At 35.4% G+C, this 18,712-nt stretch overlaps 1 long non-coding RNA gene across 1 annotated transcript in view; it reads left to right on the plus strand.

The window, feature by feature from the left end:
* LOC128076484 (uncharacterized) overlaps positions 1 to 16,055 on the plus strand; it is a 104,620-nt gene extending 88,565 nt beyond the window's left edge. Inside the window, exons 2-3 of the long non-coding RNA XR_008204399.1 lie at positions 14,752 to 14,861; positions 15,124 to 16,055. This is a non-coding gene — a long non-coding RNA (uncharacterized LOC128076484). The remainder of the gene's footprint in view (positions 1 to 14,751; positions 14,862 to 15,123) is intronic.
* Positions 16,056 to 18,712: the final 2,657 nt, after the last annotated feature.

An 18,712-nucleotide genomic window follows, 5' to 3' on the forward strand; every position in this document is an offset into this window, starting at 1 on the left:
TAGTTTTATAGGTTTTAGACTGTATCATGTGGCAACAAGCATAGGGGCCCACAGTGAGAAGACGTGGTATTAATGAGAAGAGAACTTGGAAAAGTAATTGAATAAAAAGGATAATGAATACAGAAGTGTTTCCTTGTTTTAACTGTGTTTAAACTGATAAACATGTCATTTTGTGTTCCATCTTGCTAACATCAGTCTACCATCTAGTATATTTAGCTATTACTGGAAAGGATTCAGCTCTACAGATACTTCTACACTGCAATATGAAGATGATCAGATAAAGTTCTTATTAAGATATGTCAGTGTAGGGGATCTGTTAGGGATCTGTTGAACTGGTGATTGTACAACTGATGAAGGAGTGTGGCTGGCCTAGGGAACACGGGCAAATTGTTTGCATCTGTCCTCCCCATGTGACCAGAAGGCATGGACCAAGAGTGGAGCCATACTGGGCTCATATAAGGGCCAGCCATTGAAAGGAAAGCGTCTCTTGGATTGAGGCTGCTTTCTGAGGAGGAGTGCTGTGTAGTCAGAAGGCCCCTTCAGCAGTTGGGTGAATTCAGTTCTTCTTCCTGTGTATGATTATCAGCCTATCTGTGAATACTTTCCCTGGTACTGCCGAGAACCTGTGAGAAGTAATTTTGCTTATTTATGAGCAGAAAAGTCAATAATAAAATAAATCTCTCATGGTTTCTTATTTCAGCTTCCTATCTTCCTTATGGAAGTCCCAGAAGACTCAGTCCTAAAGCTATTCAAATTACCATTAACTGTAAATTCTGAGTGTGTAGATCACAACAGAAAGTTCATCCTCAAGTACAAAATATCGTGATTTGTCCCTCCACTGAAAAATCCCTGTTTTACCCAAAACTTAAATTGGAGTATCTAGAAATAATATTTCCTTTCTGTCTCTGTCCCATGCAAAGAATGAAAGGAAACTGGCAGAAGAACTGAATGCAGGTAGTTGATCTTATTTTCCCCAATTTTTTTTCTTGCAAGCCTGTGCATATGCACAGTGGTATGTGGTGTCTTCTAGATTTTCTCTCTTAAATATGTTTTATGTTAATAAAGATATTCAAATAGGCCCTTGGAAATTGTGATAGAAACAATCTCCAAAGTCTGGACAGGTGCTCCATTTGTGATCTTGAAAAATCTGCTTTTGTGAAGCTCTGTGAATAAATATTTCAATAATCCACAAAGTAAACTTCATGAAAGTCCACCCTGGAGTATCTTTTAGCAGAGTTTGTAGTCCTAGAGTATTTTGAAACTGATTCTTTCATACCATGAGTAAATGCTTCACTGCCTAGGGTATGGAATAAGACAGAAAGTATTTAATTCTTTATATATGTAGCATTTTCTTTTTCCCCATGGTTATGGTTGTCTTACCCTTACCAATTTTCTTCAGTATATCAGAATTCTTAAACTATGTTGTTTCCTTTAAGTTCTGAGGAAAGAAAAAATGTAGTTTTTATTTCTAATAATACTTTCTCAGTGAGTTCAATGAAGAGATGAAATTTCCCAGCTAGTGCTAGAGGAAATTCAGTTTTGTTATGATAAATGAAAGTGGATGAATTCACGTATTTAATGTAGGTAAACCCCAGAGTATATGATTTCTGCTTACCTCAGCTATTTTACTGAATATCTCCATTTAGCATTAAACAAAATCATTGGGACAGGGAAATAATGAGTCACGCTTTTCTATGTATTTCCTCATTCCATTTCATATACATCTGGGTATACACCAACATCAGCTGAAGGATTGTACTGTACTTTGCTTTTATTATTGACAAATATCTTGAAAATACTGAGCACTGAAATCCCTGAGAGTAGGAGAACACTAATAGCCAAAGAACAACTTACATGTTTGCAATACAAAAGAGGGATATATTGATTTTTGAGAGTTGACCCAAATTAATAGTGCCAGCAAATAAGGAGACACCATCAATTATTTGTTCAGCTTTAGAAATACTGGTGTTATGAAAAACAGAGTTGCCTAAATAGGGTGAAAGAAAATGCACATATGCAGAAAACTGCACAATCAAGCATTAGCAACTATGAAGTGCTGCAGCTGTATAATTGTTTAAAATAATCCTATTTTAGTAAAACAGGATAAAATAGGAGGAAAAAATAAAATCAACTAATTAACTGGGAATATTTTTGTAAGGAAAAAAGTGTGTACGTATTATTTTTGGCATAGTACACAGCAAGATGAAAAAAAAATTAATCTGCAAATCTGACATTAGTTTCGACATCAGTCTAAATGCCAGCTTAGAAGTACCAACCTTTCAATGGTACTCAAAGGGATATGTGAACTCCTTCCAGTCATGTTTTTAAAAATCCAATGTTTAGCTGGATGAGTCAAAAAAGGGTTTTCAGATCTGCTAGATACCTGCATGTTCTGCATGTTATTACCACTCCAAGCCTTTAGTTTCTATACATTTCCTATTTCTAAACATCCCATTTCATTCATATACCAAAACAGTCTTTTTTTTTATTGTGCACAAGGTGAAAGTAGATGATCATACATAGGATGCAGCCCAGAAAATCAGAGGATCTATTCTTAGTTCCTCAATTAGATTAGCTTCATATATGAAGCTTGGTCATACATGGTTTGAAATTCTATGTTCATAGCAAAACATCCCAGTACATAAGCCCATTCAGTGCCATACCTCAGCATAAACTTTGGATTTCATGTGCCATCTAAAAGATGAGGTTAAGGAATTTGGTCTTTGAAAATCTCATTAATAGCCCTTCCACCAGAAGTGAAGTTTCTCACAAGTCATGCCTTTTAGGAGCTATCCCCAAAAGTGGGAAGTTCCCCATTTCTATCTTTACATTTTAATTTGTTGATGTTATGGATGGCTCTGCAAAAGAAAATGCAATACAGTTTAACATTCTGTGATATAAAGTCTGCACTATCTCATAAGCATTTATTTTAGCCCTTATTCTTGTGCGTAAATTTTTCTTTTCCTGATTTTTCTGAATTAATATTCTCTACACTTTCTACATAACTGAAACATCTTAGAGATTTCTGAGACAGTGAATTATGTTTTTTCAGTTCTCTTAAGAAAGACAGGCCTACAGCTACAACCTAGACTTTAATGATATTTTCACAGAATCATAGAATAGTGGCAAAGGACTTTTCTAGCCTAGCTCCCCTGCTCGAAGCAGGGCCAGCTCAGGATTGTGTCCAGTTGGGTTTTAACCATCTCTAAGAATGGATACCCCTCAACAACTCCTTGAAACCTGTTCCATCATGCAATTACTCTCACAGTTGGTCAAAACAAAACATTAATTTATTATTATTTTTTTAATGGTGTTGGTGTGTTATATTCATGCAAAATTTTCGGTGTTTCAGTTTGTGCCTTTTAATTCCTTCTTCGTCACTGGGCACCATTACAACCTAATCTCCAATTCATGACACAATTAGGTCCAACAGAGCAAGAGGAAAATAAGGATGAAAGGTCTATTAGCATGTTCTGCCAGGAAAAAATAGAAAGACTCAGATTACTTAACCTAAAGTAGAAAAGACTACAGATGAGAGACAACTGCAAGATTGTCTTTGTGATCCAAGAACTCAATCGTTCTTTGTGACGGTGGCAGGCAGAATTGGAGAAAACACATTGCTGTAAGGAAGATAAAGATTCAAAGTAAGGAAAAATGTGCCCCTTGAAAAAGTAGGGGAGCATGTGAATTTCAATCTCCAAAACTAGAAAAAGACAGATATATATTAGGGATGACATAAATATGGATTTTCTTTTGATCAGACAATAAATGACCTCTCAAGATCCACGCAGTTCTATGAGTCTATAATATTAGAACTGCATAAATAAGCATTTACAAATTATACATGGTTTTATATTGTTGATATTTCTGAAATTATTTTTAAATCAGTAAATGTTAACTTCCCTCTTGACAAGAATGCAATACATATTTTAAGCAATGAAAAGGCAAAAATTAATGTTGATTAGAGTGAGAAGCAAAACTGCATAAAATTCTAGATAGTAATTTATATTATGTTTTTATTCTTGAAAGGTGAACTAGAATTAAATTACTCCTGAGGAAGATATTAATAACTGGAATCAGTTGTTTCTTACAGAATTAAAACAGCGCTTCTGTGCTGCTTATGTTGAGTCAGTATTTTGGGCTTCCTTAATCTATTTCTTCCTAGATCTATGATTTATGACATCTGAGCACTGACCTTTAAATTTCTGCCCTAACAAGCAAGCTTATTTGTACTTCTTGGTAATAAAAAGGCCTCCAGGCCAGTAAGTATTAGCCTCTTTAAGCATGCTTCGTAGTCTCACACAAAATCTTCCAGAATCTGTGACAAGCAAACCTGTTTTAGGAGACCAGAAACTAGTTAGAACTCAAAGCTGACTGATACTGCAAAATGTCCCTTATTTTGCTCCTGTAAAGGCAGCAGAAAACTGCCCTTCTATATTAAACTGGATTCTGAAATGTGAAACAGCAAATAAAAACAGATTTTTTTTCCTAACATGAATATCAAATGAGGATTTCTATTGATCCTAAGTTAAACACCACACATGTAAATTGTCTTCTACTCACAAACAGTATTTGTCAAATTTTCACTTCTTTTGTTTTGAGAAATGTGGCATTAAAGTTAAAGAAGGCCTTAATTTAGACTAAATTTGATATAGAGTTTGGACTTAAAATTGGACATTGGACCAGGAGGTTTTTTAAAAACTCTATGTAGATACAAATGAAAAGTGTATATACATGTACATTTTACTAGAAAAGAATATGAATATTTCCCCTTTAGAGGAAACTGGTTTGTACTAACGTTAGAGAACTGGTTGTACTAACATCAGATGACAGTCATTCGATTAAAAGTATATCTCTAAAGTATTATAAAACTCTACTCTGATTTCAGTTACTGGAATAGTTCTGAGAGAAATCTGACTTGTATCATCATGTTATTACCAAATGTTCACTTCTGCTCTTGATTTAGAGAGGGAAAGGCTTAGTCCAGTGAGGTACAATTCAAATAAATGGGCAATTCAGAATCATAGACATGAAATCGCAAAGAGCACTGTAGCATGAAGAAAGAACTTTGGTATTAAGAAGATTTGTAACTTTAGAAAGTGAATATTTCTTCAGATATCTCCAAGTCCAAAGACATAACAAAATCAGTTGTAATGATGCCATGAGCGGATGTTTTCTACAACACTTGATAAAAGAAAGATTGCTGTAGGAGTTTTCAGGTATGTAAATCTGTACTACACCATCAGGGACAGGTAAGAAGCTTGTAAATATGTGCATTCCAGAAAAGTCAGTGAAACACTGCTCAGACTCACAATGAATTAGCAAGCTCATATGACTCTGGTTACAGTTTCCCACAAGTTCAGTCAAACATGCAATATGTGTACAGTGCAGTAAGATCTTTAGAAAACAAATTATCTATCTCAATATTCAAGAATCACTTTCCTGAACGGAAAAAAATAGATAAAAGTACTTAAAAATATAGAATAGAGGGTTTAAGGAAAAAAAAATAGATTCAGCCAATGGCTAATTAAAATGATAGAGGCATTCATCTGACTCACTAGTTAGTCATAGTACTCTAGTAAAAATAGTGTCTCATTAGTCTTCTAAACATTTATTCCTTATTCTACATAAAATTGATACTTAATCACTTTCCTGGTGTACAGCAAGCACGTATTACACAGGGAAAAGTTGGAGAACGGAAAGCTTATAAAATCTGTCAGTCTCTCCTACAAGTTAGGAATGATTCATTATAATGGGCCATACGCGGCAGGGTGACTCTGAATGGAAGCTTGTAATTAACTTTGCTTCATGTTTTATTGATAGCATTTGCTGTTTTCTGAGATCTGATCATACATCCTGACTAATTTGCAAACCTATGGATCATGCTGTGCTTGGATAGCCTGGCATTGGGGGGTGTATATGAAGCTAAATAGATTGTAAAGAAAGTATATCACATCCCCTATGATTTCTATACAAATTTAGATTCTGCCTTTTTCATCATCTGTTTGATGCTGTTCTGATCTCAAAGCGCACTTTAGATTTAATATGAAACACAAAAGTTCATTTCTTCTGTGTCCAATCAAGATCAGTCGTAGTCACCTGATTGAGAATAGGAAAAAAGTACTTAGTTTCCCTTAGTTGCAAATAAATATATATGTCCTTTGAAATACTATAGATCTTACACTTCAAATCTGGAGTTGTGGAAGCTTTGCAATTATAAACTTGAGCAGAGATGAATGGATATGGATGAGCCTTCTGTTACTCTGGATGCAAATCACCCACAAATTAGGTAAAATATGTAGGCTTTTTGTAATATGGGTAATTTGGCAAAGTTAAAAACAAATTTGCAAAATCCCTAAAAGACCATGGATTATTTAGGAACAGATGGTGTGAAAGGCATTTGAAATCCCTCCTGTAGACCATGTTCTACTTCATATGAAAAGAAGCTCATGGAGCAGAGTCTACCTCCAAATGGCTTTGACCCTGGTCTTCACATCTGCTATCACTTTCCTGATCAACTAATTTTTCAGTTTCATTTTCAGTGTGAAACAACGGCAGTGGGATTTATTCTCAAAACTTAGAAAATGGGATGTTCTAAAAATGTAGCTTAATTCTCTTCAAATAAACTGGATTTGATTTTACTATCAGCAAGGATGTGTGCTTATGATACTTTTAAACTCTAGTTCTGACCATGACTATTTTTTTCACAAGTGAAGGAATTTTAGTATGATTTTAACAGCATTTCAAAATGATTGTAACATTTTCTGCTGTGAAATTATACTTCCAAACTCTAATCAGTATTTCTACATCATATCTCTATGTGGCTTTTGATGAGATCCATCAAGATTCAGTGAGAATTACAGGCTTCACTGGAAAATCACATTTTTTTTCCCTTTGTCTTTCTTTTTATGATTCCTGTGGTACATCCTCTTCATGTTTCTAAAGCTCAATAAAATCTTTTAAGCCTCAGCTACAAAACCTCAGCTTGAGGAGAATCCTCAGAGTCATGTGATGAATTAAGTAAATATTAATCGAATATCACAATTCAATTACATAATTAAAGGCTGCATTGAAGATAAACAGGAAAGAAATTAGATATTCAGAATCACAATTACTCCTGAATTCTGTAACTATAGAGTGCTCAAGCTTGCAAAAAATCTGTTCCTTGTACACTATTTTTCTGCTTGTGCACTTATTCAATCTTGACTTATAGCAGAAGTAAAGGCTGTGTCATGGCCAAATCTAAAATTCTTGTGGTGATTTCTAATTAAAACCTAACTGAGAAAACAAGTAGTGAGGAATGGGAAGTCTTTTGTAAGAAACACACCTTACTTTTTGTTTTTTCTTTTGTTTCAGTGACAAACGAAATATGAAAATGTGGGCTGAAACACAATTCTGTATACTGGCAAACAGAGGCATTTAAAAATGTGTGACTGGTTTAAAAACTCAGGGAATGGTTTAATGATCATGAAGGTTATAGAAAGAATTACGTTTTTGTCCTTTGTTTTCTAGTTCCAATTTTAATAGTATATTTAATTTGCATTTCCAAGCAATATATTGCCAAAATGAAAGGTAGATTTTGATGTAAACTTCGATTGCAGGATGTGTTTGCCACAAAACACTGAAAATGTGATTCTTGCAATGAAATCCCCAGATGGGAAGCATTTCTGCAGTTTCATGTCGGTTCCAAATCATTTTTCTTGAGGTAGTACAATCATTAGGGAATTTCTCCTCTACTCTTTTCAATAAACACTTTCTTAGTTTGACAATCTAAACTGTCTACAGTGACTTTTAATAGCTATCTAGCAATAGCTTGTCTTTTCAAGCAACTTAAAAGTCACATAGGCATATATGTCACTCAGTTTGTATTGCAAATGAGTCTACAATGAGCTATAAAGCACTGAAATTTTTCTATGACACAAAATATCTAGCACAGTAAGGTCCCAATCTAGCTTGACTAAACTATAAACTTCATGGAAGAATGATGCATTGAGTCATGGTAAGATGGTGGTCCTTTTGTAATTTTACTTACCTGAAAAAAGAGCAACCAAAACCAACAAAGTCAATGCAAGTTTGTTTCCACAAAGAAAAAAAATAAAAATCAAAGTGAGTTCCAATTTGGGCAGTGAAAGGTTTTGTTTGTTTTTATTTGCCTGCTTCTTGACTTTTTTGTTGAAAAAATGTTTCAAACCAGTCTAGCTCCTGAACTCTTCAAAAGCCAGCTATGAATATATACACATCTTTTGAGTTTAGCTTCATTTTAAGAAGTAAGAACACGTCAGGGAGAGCAGTTACTAGCGTTGATCTCTCCTATGCATCCCTTAAAATGCAAGTAACCTTTCAAAACACATCTGTACACAGCTTTTTCAGCCTTCTGATAACTCCTGCATCCCACGTAGAATTACTTTGGTATCAGTCAGTTTTATAGCTTTTTCTATCCCTTCTCCAATCCCACAGTTGTTTCTGTTATACACAGAAGAAATGAGGGAAATGTTACAATCCATTCTAGTGCTACTCAATTGATGCACTGGATAATTAGCGCATGAATCATTCTCTGAGGGCAATATAAAATTACTGCAGATGTTCAGATGATATCTTGAGATCCCATCCAAATCTCAAATGGTTTTAAAATTGCCTAGGTAACATCTTTTTTTTTTTCATAGTTATTAGTCCCCTCCTTGAGAAAACTGAGGTCTCTAAATTAAAGAAATGTGGTGGATAACATGCTATTTTTGCTACCATCAGCGAAAAGGTTTTCTTCTATGAGGTTTTGTCAAATAAAAAGCTTAGTAGGCCACTAATGGCCATGACCTGTGGCAACCTTGTTTTACTGTTTAACTGAATTATTTCCTTTCCTAAAACGCCAAGTGAGCCACTGAGAATGCTAGGTCAGCATATATAGTAAACAAATCACCAATCACCCAACAACTACGGTACCATCTGCCTTCAGAATGAAAGATCTCTTCCCGAGCTTGAACTTTTGGACCTTGGCTTTGACCCTGTCTGAGTTCTTGTTATGTTAACAAATGATTTTGATGATAAAACTGTGAATCTACATATGGGACTACTGAGGGAAACACATCAGTAACGAATTACTTAAATAAGTCAGGTTGTTTGACCCAACCCTATCAACTCTCTTAATGCATTTCCTTCTCACCCTTCTGTATTGTCACTGCAGTTTAATTTCTCCCCAGTCTTCCATGAATTCATTTATACAGATTGCATCAGTGCTTTTGGCAATTAATCCCACATTTTTTGCCTTCTTTGCATGAAATAGCTCTGCTGGAATTCCTGTTTACTTCCAATTTCAGTTTGTTACCACTGGTTTTTCAAACAGCAGGTTACAGTTAATTAAAATTAATCTGAAAATAGAAATAAAATGGTATAGGAAATGTCTGTAACTTGATACATTATTTTTTTCTTTACCAATGTTCTCAAACTGCATATTATTAATACAGTTGAACAAATAATTACCCTAAATCTCATATTCAGGTAATTACAAAAATAAAATGAACATCTGTTATTACAAGTGCATGATGCCAAGCCATAATATGAAGTCTAGGGGTTAACACAGGCAAATTGGACACAGTACATAAACTCAAAATAAATTATTGTATGGTAGTGTAATTACATTCCAACCATTATGTTAATTATAATATATATCAATTCAATAATTAAAGAAAACAAGCTCTTCCTCTGGTTTTCTATTCATATTCTTCTGAGTACTGATTTATTCTATGTCAGCTGGGATGGCACCGAACCATAAATCTGACAGCAGTGCACGGTGATACCATTTTTAATATGTAAAAGAAAGCTTAGTCTACACTCTAGATTTGAAAAGAACTATTTTGTTAATTAATCTAGGTCAAAAGTAAACAAGATAGAGCTAAACAGGGCATAGAAATTCCACTTGCTGATTGTCCAAATAATTATATTAAACATGTATTACCTTAGAGATACTGATCTAAATTATTTCTTTAAAATGTCTTCATGGCAAAATTAAATTAGAATGAGAATATTCTCTAAGTACAGGCTATATTAGCAGAGAATGGAGAACCTAATCACAAAAGTATGTGGTTGAAGACACTTTATGATACTTTATCTTCCTTCAGTAAAAATGTGATATTTCCAATATCTCCCAGACACAGGTTTTTAAGAAAACTTTAGATACTGACACGCGGGCAACATGATCTGACACATCTATACATTGAGTTTGAAGATGTTTACACACACTTAGGAGAGAAAATCAAACAAAGCATTAAAACAACTCTTGGCTGTGAGGTGGGTTTCTGAGTTTTTTGTTGGTTTGTTTGTTTATTACTCCTGTTAAATGATGATAATGGTGTTTAGTAACCTATGAAGTGTTTTACTGTATATCAAAGGTCTACAAAGCAAAAAGTTATTCTGATTGCAGCCACTGGTGGCCAGTGTAGAATTCATGTACTAGACGTGTTCTCACAAAGCTCTTCTGAGAGCCCTTTCCCGTTGATTTCTCTGCTAAGGGACAAGGACATGTACCAAACCCTGGCCTGAGGTTAAGCTGACTGAAGAGAATAGAAGAAACAACTGTGAATAAAAACTGAATATAACAAATAACAAAGCAAGAATTTGACAGAAGTTGCAGACAGAGCCATGAAGAATCAAGCATTACAGATGATTAAGGGACAGGAGGTATTTCACAGATAAATAACAGGCAGCACTGGAGATTTCAGGCAGTGGAGTCTTATAGTACTGGAATTACTGTTGAGAAAACTCACAGTATATACTGTGTCATACAGCTGCAAATAAACCCAAACTACAATTTCTGCTAACAAAAAGAAAAGGACTTGTACCTCAGCAATGCCATTGGTTTTGATAATGCGTACCACATTAATCAGTGGAGGTGCAGGGGGTGGTATGAACAATATTCAGCTTGCCATAGATAAATGGATATTTGTAGCAGGACTGGGATTGCATGGGTCAAGCTGTGGCAAAGCTGAGTAGAGCATCAAAATCAAACTAAACTGCTTTGAAATTGTCCATGCCCAAAATCTAAAAAAGTTTACCTCTGATGGCTCCAGGAGTACTCTCTCTGTATTGTTTGAACGGCTTATGCATGCTAAGAAGGATGCGTTTCGCAAGGTAATTACTATTCATAATGGTAATGAATTCAGTTATTTTGGGCAAGAGGAAATGAATAAAGTGTAGTGTGGAGAAGTGACATTCCAGTTCCCCTGCTCCCTTGGACAGTGCTAACAGAACTGTAGCACAGATAGGCCAAATACCTGACTTCATTTTACATGCATGGTGTATTTCACCTTGATTGTCTTCCAGTACTAAACATAAGAGATTTTTCAGTTTTACTGCAAAACTCTATGTATGTGTAGAATGTTATGCTACTTAACCTACCTGCTACATCAAGCAGGTAGTAAAGGAATCTTCTTGAATTTAATCTCATTTTATTTATTTGTAAGCTAGATGACCTAATCATTAATATAGCAAGAAGCAGAAGAACATTAGGTTTTATACATACTGTGTATCCATTTTGTAATATGTAACTAAATTGTAGACTGCATTTGTTTTATGTCAGCCATAGGAAAAGTCTTTAGCAGTGAAGATGCACCCGGGGTGAGAGAGAATCAAATCAAAGAATATTTAAGCAAAACATAGGCCCTGGTGGTATGCACACACAAATGCTGAGTATCAATCATGATAGCTAGAAGCATTCAGAGACTGCAGGGAAGCAAATGTCTCTCCTAGTCAGGAGTCAGGAGAAGATGACCTTGCGGTGGGAATTTCATCAATGTCTACAACTACCTGAAGGGAGAGTGCAAGAAGGATAGAGCCTTTTTCAGAGGTGCCAAGTTGCAGGACAAGGGGCAATGAACAAAAACTGAAGGTTTCTTCTGAACATAAAGAAGCACTTTTTAAACTGTGTGTGTAACTGGGCAATGGTACAGGTTGCCCAGAGAGGTTGTGAACTCTCTTTCTTGGAGATCTTCAAAAGCCACCTGGACATGGTCCTCAGCAACCTACTCCAGGTGTTACCTGCTTACGCAGAGAGTTGGATGAGATGGACCCAGATGTCTTCCTGCCAACTGTCTTTCAAGAGTAGAAGAAACATGAGCTGAAGACCATATGCATTCTTCTGGTAACTTGCAGCCTGCTTCTTGCAGTCCTTCCCCTTATATGAATTCATAACATGGCCCAGTCACTGTGAGACAAATGTGTTAATCCAGAAAAATTTTATATATATCTCTATAGGTTATCTTGCCAGAAAGGTTAGAAACACTGATTCACTTCTTAACTTAAGAGAGAATTTCATGTGCAATAGCACTGAAAGTTTCACTAAAGCTATAACATTATTTGCTTATTCCTTTTGTCCTATAACATGCTAGGTTAGTCAAAGACACAATTGTATTTGATTGACAAGATTTGTTTTGACATAAGTTCTTTCTCAGTACATTATTAATATTTATATGAACTGTACTGAAAAAAAAAATCTAACTCATTCATTAGTGACTCAGATTCATCTCCTACCAGCAGTAAAATACTGAAAATATATTTGCAACATTTGACAGTATTTTAAGAACCTTCACAAATAATTTCTTCAAACCTTTCTAATAAAAATGACATTCTGTTTGCCTAAATGACTGAAATATTTCTTAATTTACATCAGCAACTTTTTTACATAATGAAGGATATAACTGAGCAGTCAACAAAACACTCTAATTAGAATCTGTTTCAAATGATAAAGAATGTGAAGACATTCAAAATTCTTAATGATACTCAGATATTGAATGCTGCACACTATAAAAAAAAATATGAAAAAGGAAATGTCTTTAAGTTACTCCTTTTCTGAATCTGGGTCACTGAATGTCCAAGATTACTGCATTTTCTTAGAAACTTTTTTTTTTCCTCATAAGCTCAAGTGTTCTGACAGCCACTATACTTTCACTAATCTGAATTAGCTACACAAAAACTAAGAACTTCATCCATTTGCCTATCAGAAGTGTCTGCATCACTATTTTTCTTCTACTATCCTAGTATACTGCTTGGCCTCTGCTGATAGTCCAGGACTCTGAACTTCCATACACCTCCTATTATATGCCAGTCCTATATTTGACTAAGATATCTTAGTGCATGTCAAATAATACAAGTTCCTTATGTTTAGACTACCAAATGAAGTCTGAAGCATAACTTATTTTGCTGAATTATTTTATTCTTACTAAAATATAGATGGATTTAAATATATATTTAAGATTATATGGGGGAAAAAAATAATATTTTCTATTTGAGGAGGTTTCAATTCCAATTTCAGTTTTAACTTGAAGATATTTCCCTAACAGTGCAAGGTGGTTTCCAGGAAATTAAGCCTCTTTATCAATAACTGTTCATCACAATTCAGGATCACAATTCAACAAAAGCAATTGAATAAAGTGGCATTCAATTTCTTCACTTAAGGATGTATTTTTTGAATTTGCTCAGCTGAATGCAATTGTAGTGCCAGTCTTTGTTTGACAAGATAATACATATTACTTCATAGTTCTATTACAACCTTACTATTTTCTTCTTGTCTGGTAGTACTGAAGACTTAGGACAAATATCATCATCAATCTTGTTCACGATCACGATCTCTTGAAAAGCATTAAATGCTTAGTGGTGACATAAAGAATACTGTTATTATTTGGACTTAAAAAAATCTTTTTCCAATTAAGCAATCTAAAATATATGAAAACACTTCTTAACCCTCTCATATTTCAATGTGTACAAAAATACTGCAAAAAGGTGAATCAAAACATGTTGTCGGTGTGTCATTGTCAATAATGAAGATATTACAGAAATAAAACCAAGTGGAACAAAAGAACAGCTTGTTTCCAAGAATATGGTACAGAATATGGCACATATTAGGAGTGAGATTTCATTCCTAAGATGCTTGATAACAGTTAATAACGAAGAAAGTCATATTTCTGTTTCTGTTGTAGAAAATAAAACAGAAGATTCAATAATATAACAAGGAAAGATCATTCAGCACTTGCTATAATAAATTTCCTTTCTGAATCAACCATTCTTTATTTCTTTTTAACACTCTGAAATACATCATATTAATGTTTTATTTATTTGATCACTGATTTCTTCAGAAAAAAGTATAAGATCAAACAACTAATGATCATTCCACCAATTGAAGAGATTAGGCTGCTTTATTTACATTGTCACCAGAGTTAGTTTTCAGTAAGGATCTTGACTTACATTCTTCAACAGAGTATTTCAGATGCCAGCAGAAAAATCTCTCTTAAATTAAATGTATAAGTACCTTTGAAGGTCTTCAGAGGAGTAATCATTCCACTTATAGTTAGGTTGCAGTTAGCCCAAGAGCCTTTGGTGTTCTCTGAAGTTTAAACTGGCTTTTTAGGAAACTAAAGTACTTATTTTTAGGGGTCCAACTTACCCAGACTCAATCCCAGACCAGGTTTTTCTTAGATGTGGCAGGAAAACTAGTTTCTGACATTTTTATTATCTTGGAAAATAGTTGCTTTTTCAATTCACTCATACAACTTTCTTGAGCTTTTCCTTCTTTCTCTGAAAAGGACATAAATTAGATAGCAGAAATTTATTATTTTGGTTTTCCACTCTTTGCATCATAACTACACAGATGTACCAATTATTACTAGTAATAACTTCACTACCAAATAGACAAATAATCTCTGCAGTTACTAAACAGAGTCAAAGTACATTATCTGACAAATCTTTAACCCTCACATTTACTGTTAGGTCCTGGGTATCAAGTTGGCTCTGATGTTGAAGAACTCTAAGCACTGACACTGGAAAACTGTATTCCTCCTGGACTGGTAGGAGATGATAAAGGATTCCATTTGCTCTCAGTAAGTTTGTCCTTGCTTCAGCTGGGATAGAGTTGATTTTCTTTCTTCTGTCTTTCATAGTCAGACCAGTCACCCTTGGGGTACTCAGTGCCCTGACCTAGAAGATAGAGTTAGGGAGCAGAATATACCCCCCATAGTTCAGGGAAATAGTTAGTGACCTGCTGCTGCTACATGGCTTGTGAAAAGGCCAGATGAGATACACCTGTGGGTATCGTGGGAGCTGAAGAATGTGATTGCCAAGCTCCCTTCTGTCTTTTTTCAGCAGTCCTGGTCAAATGGGGAGGTCCTAGATGACTGGAGACTTGCTAACATGACACCCATCTACAGGAAGGATCAGAAAAAGGATCTGGGGAAATACAGGACTTCCAGTCTGATCTTGGCATTAGGGAAGACCATGGAACAGATCATCTTGAGTGAGATCTCACTGCATGTGTGGGAGAACCAGAGGATCAGGCCCAGCCAGTATATGTTCATTAAATGCATGACTGGTCCTGCTTGACCAATCTCGCCTCCTTCTGTGATAAAGTGACCATCCTGGAGGATGAGAGAAAGGCTGTTGATGTAGTTTACTTTTAATAAAGCCGTTATCTTTATTAAAAGTAGCTTTATTAGTCTCCTACAGCATTCTTCTGGAGAAGCTGGCAATCCATGTCTTAGACAAGTGTAAAATTTTAAAACTATTCAGAGCAATGGCCTGTATAAAAGTGCTCAACATTTCTCCCTGCAGCATTCTCTTTCCACACAAACCACAGGAAATCAGAAGGTAATTAGTCCAGCAGATAAAGGTTAACATTTGTACATAATGAGCCCCATCATTTTGTTACTGATATTTGATTGGAGTTTGAATGGTCCACACTGTCCTGAACTAGACACACCAGATAACTTTGTCAAGGATTCAAGGTAAGGGGGAGGGGGGGAAATGTTTTCTAAAAAGAACAGTATCAGATAGAAATGTATTGGCTTATTATTTTCTGCAAATATAATTCTGAGATTCTGATCTTTTGAAGTTATGCCTATTCTTGGAAGACTCGGACTATTAAGTCTTCATGATGCAATCAAAAGTGACCGTATGAAAACACAATGTACATGTTCTTTATGGGAGATTGCACTGTCTTTTCATGTCATGTTTTGTTTTGTGTTGTTGTTTCGGTTAGTTTCGCTGATTTTTTTTTCCCTTTGGATATTTTATCTAGTGTTAAACAAAAACAACTACGAAACACTCATTTTGCCTCGGGATCTCTATCACACATATATGTCCACTCTATTTTGGTTGGTTGGCTTTGTGTTGTTTTTGTTATTGTTGTTGTTATTTGGCTAGTTGGTTGTTTTGGTTTGTGGTTTTTTTTTGGGGGGGGGAGGGAGAGGAGGAGGATGTGAGGGAAAAGAATGGGCTTTTTTTTGATAATGTGCTCTATTCAAGCATTACCACTACTTTGCTTTTACAAATGATTTGTGTTATGAGAGATGTCATTAGAAAAGAGAGCAATATTTTATGTTAGCTGTGTCATTAAGTTCTATAGTGGAACATTAATTATTGATTTTTGCCTGAAAAGCATCAGAATGTTGTATTAGAGCTGCAATGAACTGTTCACCTTACATGCATTCAACAGACCTGTGACATTCAAAGGTGACAAGGTTTAGTTTTGCTACTACATTCAATGAACTCTAAAGGCTGCAACAGAATTGTAAACAGAGCCAAAGTTGCCCAATGGTAGGATGTTTAACTCCAACATTTTTGTTGGACAGTATATTACTGAACTCATTCTCAGATATTTAGTCCCTTTTCTTCCATTTTCTGCATTCTCTCCCTTTCTGCAAACCATGCTTTAAGTCATAAGGTTCTCATATACGGTATATTAGTCATTTTAATTGTGTAGTTCTTCTGGTATCTTGCAAGCATGAAAGAGCCTTGCAGGTAAATGCATGGATTTGCAGGCAAGTATCTCTCTCCCTGGTAGTTGTTCTATCACAAGCATATAGTCTTTTTATTTCTGTGAAAGAAGATAGCAGACTACTCAAAATTTCACACTGGGAGAAAGTACGGCCTCCTCCTGCTGCAGAGCCAAAAGCAAAGGCCCTCTCCTTAGTTTTGCAGGAATTTTGACGTTGCCTTCATTAATCTGAGCTACTGAAGAGTTACGGCCCTGCTGATAAACTCTCCTGTGCGTTGTCATATCACATGATGCTACACAGCACAGTTATCAGTCCTTAGATGCTATTATTCGTAATGCCTTATTTTTAGAATAGTAACTGACATGGTAGAACTAGAAAAATACTTTAGGTGGATATCTTTAATCACCTGTGACCGGAGCCAGTTTTGTTAAACTCCCCTTCCTTCACCCCATTCAGTCTAACAAAATGCTGACCAACTTTTCTCTTACAAAAAGTGCAGAATATTCAATTCTGTCTTACTGTGTGCTGACTTTGAGAGAGCACCTTTCCACTTCTGGCCATTCTTATACCTAGCACACTACTGACTGTACTCTTCACATTCACAAAATAGTGTAGAAAGCTAATTTTTCAAACAACACTTTTCTTACTGTAATTGCTTTTTGTCTGTCTTTTTTCCTCTTGTTGATGACCATTAAAGGTGGACTGATTGACTGTTGCAGAGATATTGGTCAAAACTTGCTCTAGAGATGACAGCTTGATCACTCTGTGGGGCCCTGAGCATGTGAGGAATCAGTCCATGGGGCTAGTGGATCAGCTCTCTTTATGCTATCATTCTCAAATTACAAATGATCTGATTGAGAAATCACTGCTATTGCAAATGATGTCAGATCTTCAGACTGTAACAGCAGACAGTACTAGTGAATCTAGTTCTGATAATGTTCCAGGATGAAAACATCTGTATTAGACTGAGATTCTTTCAGAATCATCATGACTGCTGGGTAAGGATTAGGTACATTTTTGCTCCATAGGTTCGCCAAGAGAGCAAGAATTAAAAACAGGAAGTTATTTGAAGATCCTCGAATCCTAAAATATATGGATAATTATATGAGGTTTCAGCAATATGAGATTTTGAATAATCTGAACCAACTGCATCACAACAGAAAAACAGAACAGATGAATTCCTTAGGTGAAACTGTGTTCTGCCACTGTAGTTATGTTGGTAAAATATAGATATAAAATCAGACTGCCTGACAGATAATGCATTGACAAAATCTCTAGAATGGCTACAGCTAGGATAGCAAACAAGAGCATTTCCTCAGATTAGCCTAGGGCGTGAAAAAAAATAGCATGGTCTTATGAGCAAAGGTCTCATTTTGCCGCATATAAATGATCTCAGAGGGGGTGTTCTGTCAACATGGGTAAACATGGTATATGGGAGTAAAGTCTGAGATATAGATACAGATGGGTTAAACAACTTACTCATAAACACAAAGAGAGCATGAAAGGGGAAAGGACTGGTAAAAATCTAGAATTCACCAGACTGGAAGCAAAACATAGAAGATTTAAAGGGACCTTCCTGCTACTGTACATCATGTCCCATATTTAATTTCATGATCTTGAATGTCATCCACAGCTCATATATTTGTACCATTAAGTACAGCAAGATAAGCTTGTTATTACTTTCTTTCTACTTTCTGCTATTTTAACTTTGTAAAATATCAAAACTACCTGAATACAGAGAATTTCACAGAAGTTATTTCGAAATTAGAGGTATCCAATAGCTACTGCACAGAAAGCAGAATTCATGTGCGAGAATTTAAATCTCCCATCTGTAAATGGACAGTTAAATCAGCTCAACCTGCAAGAAGCCAACAGTCTTCTGATGACTGTTCACTGCACTGTGTAAAACTACTCTAATTCAGTGTTGGACAATACCCAAATAAAAATATACATCTTCC

This window comes from Tympanuchus pallidicinctus, unplaced genomic scaffold, assembly GCF_026119805.1.
Source record: "Tympanuchus pallidicinctus isolate F22 unplaced genomic scaffold, pur_lepc_1.0 scaffold1, whole genome shotgun sequence".
Lineage (NCBI taxonomy): Eukaryota > Metazoa > Chordata > Aves > Galliformes > Phasianidae > Tympanuchus > Tympanuchus pallidicinctus.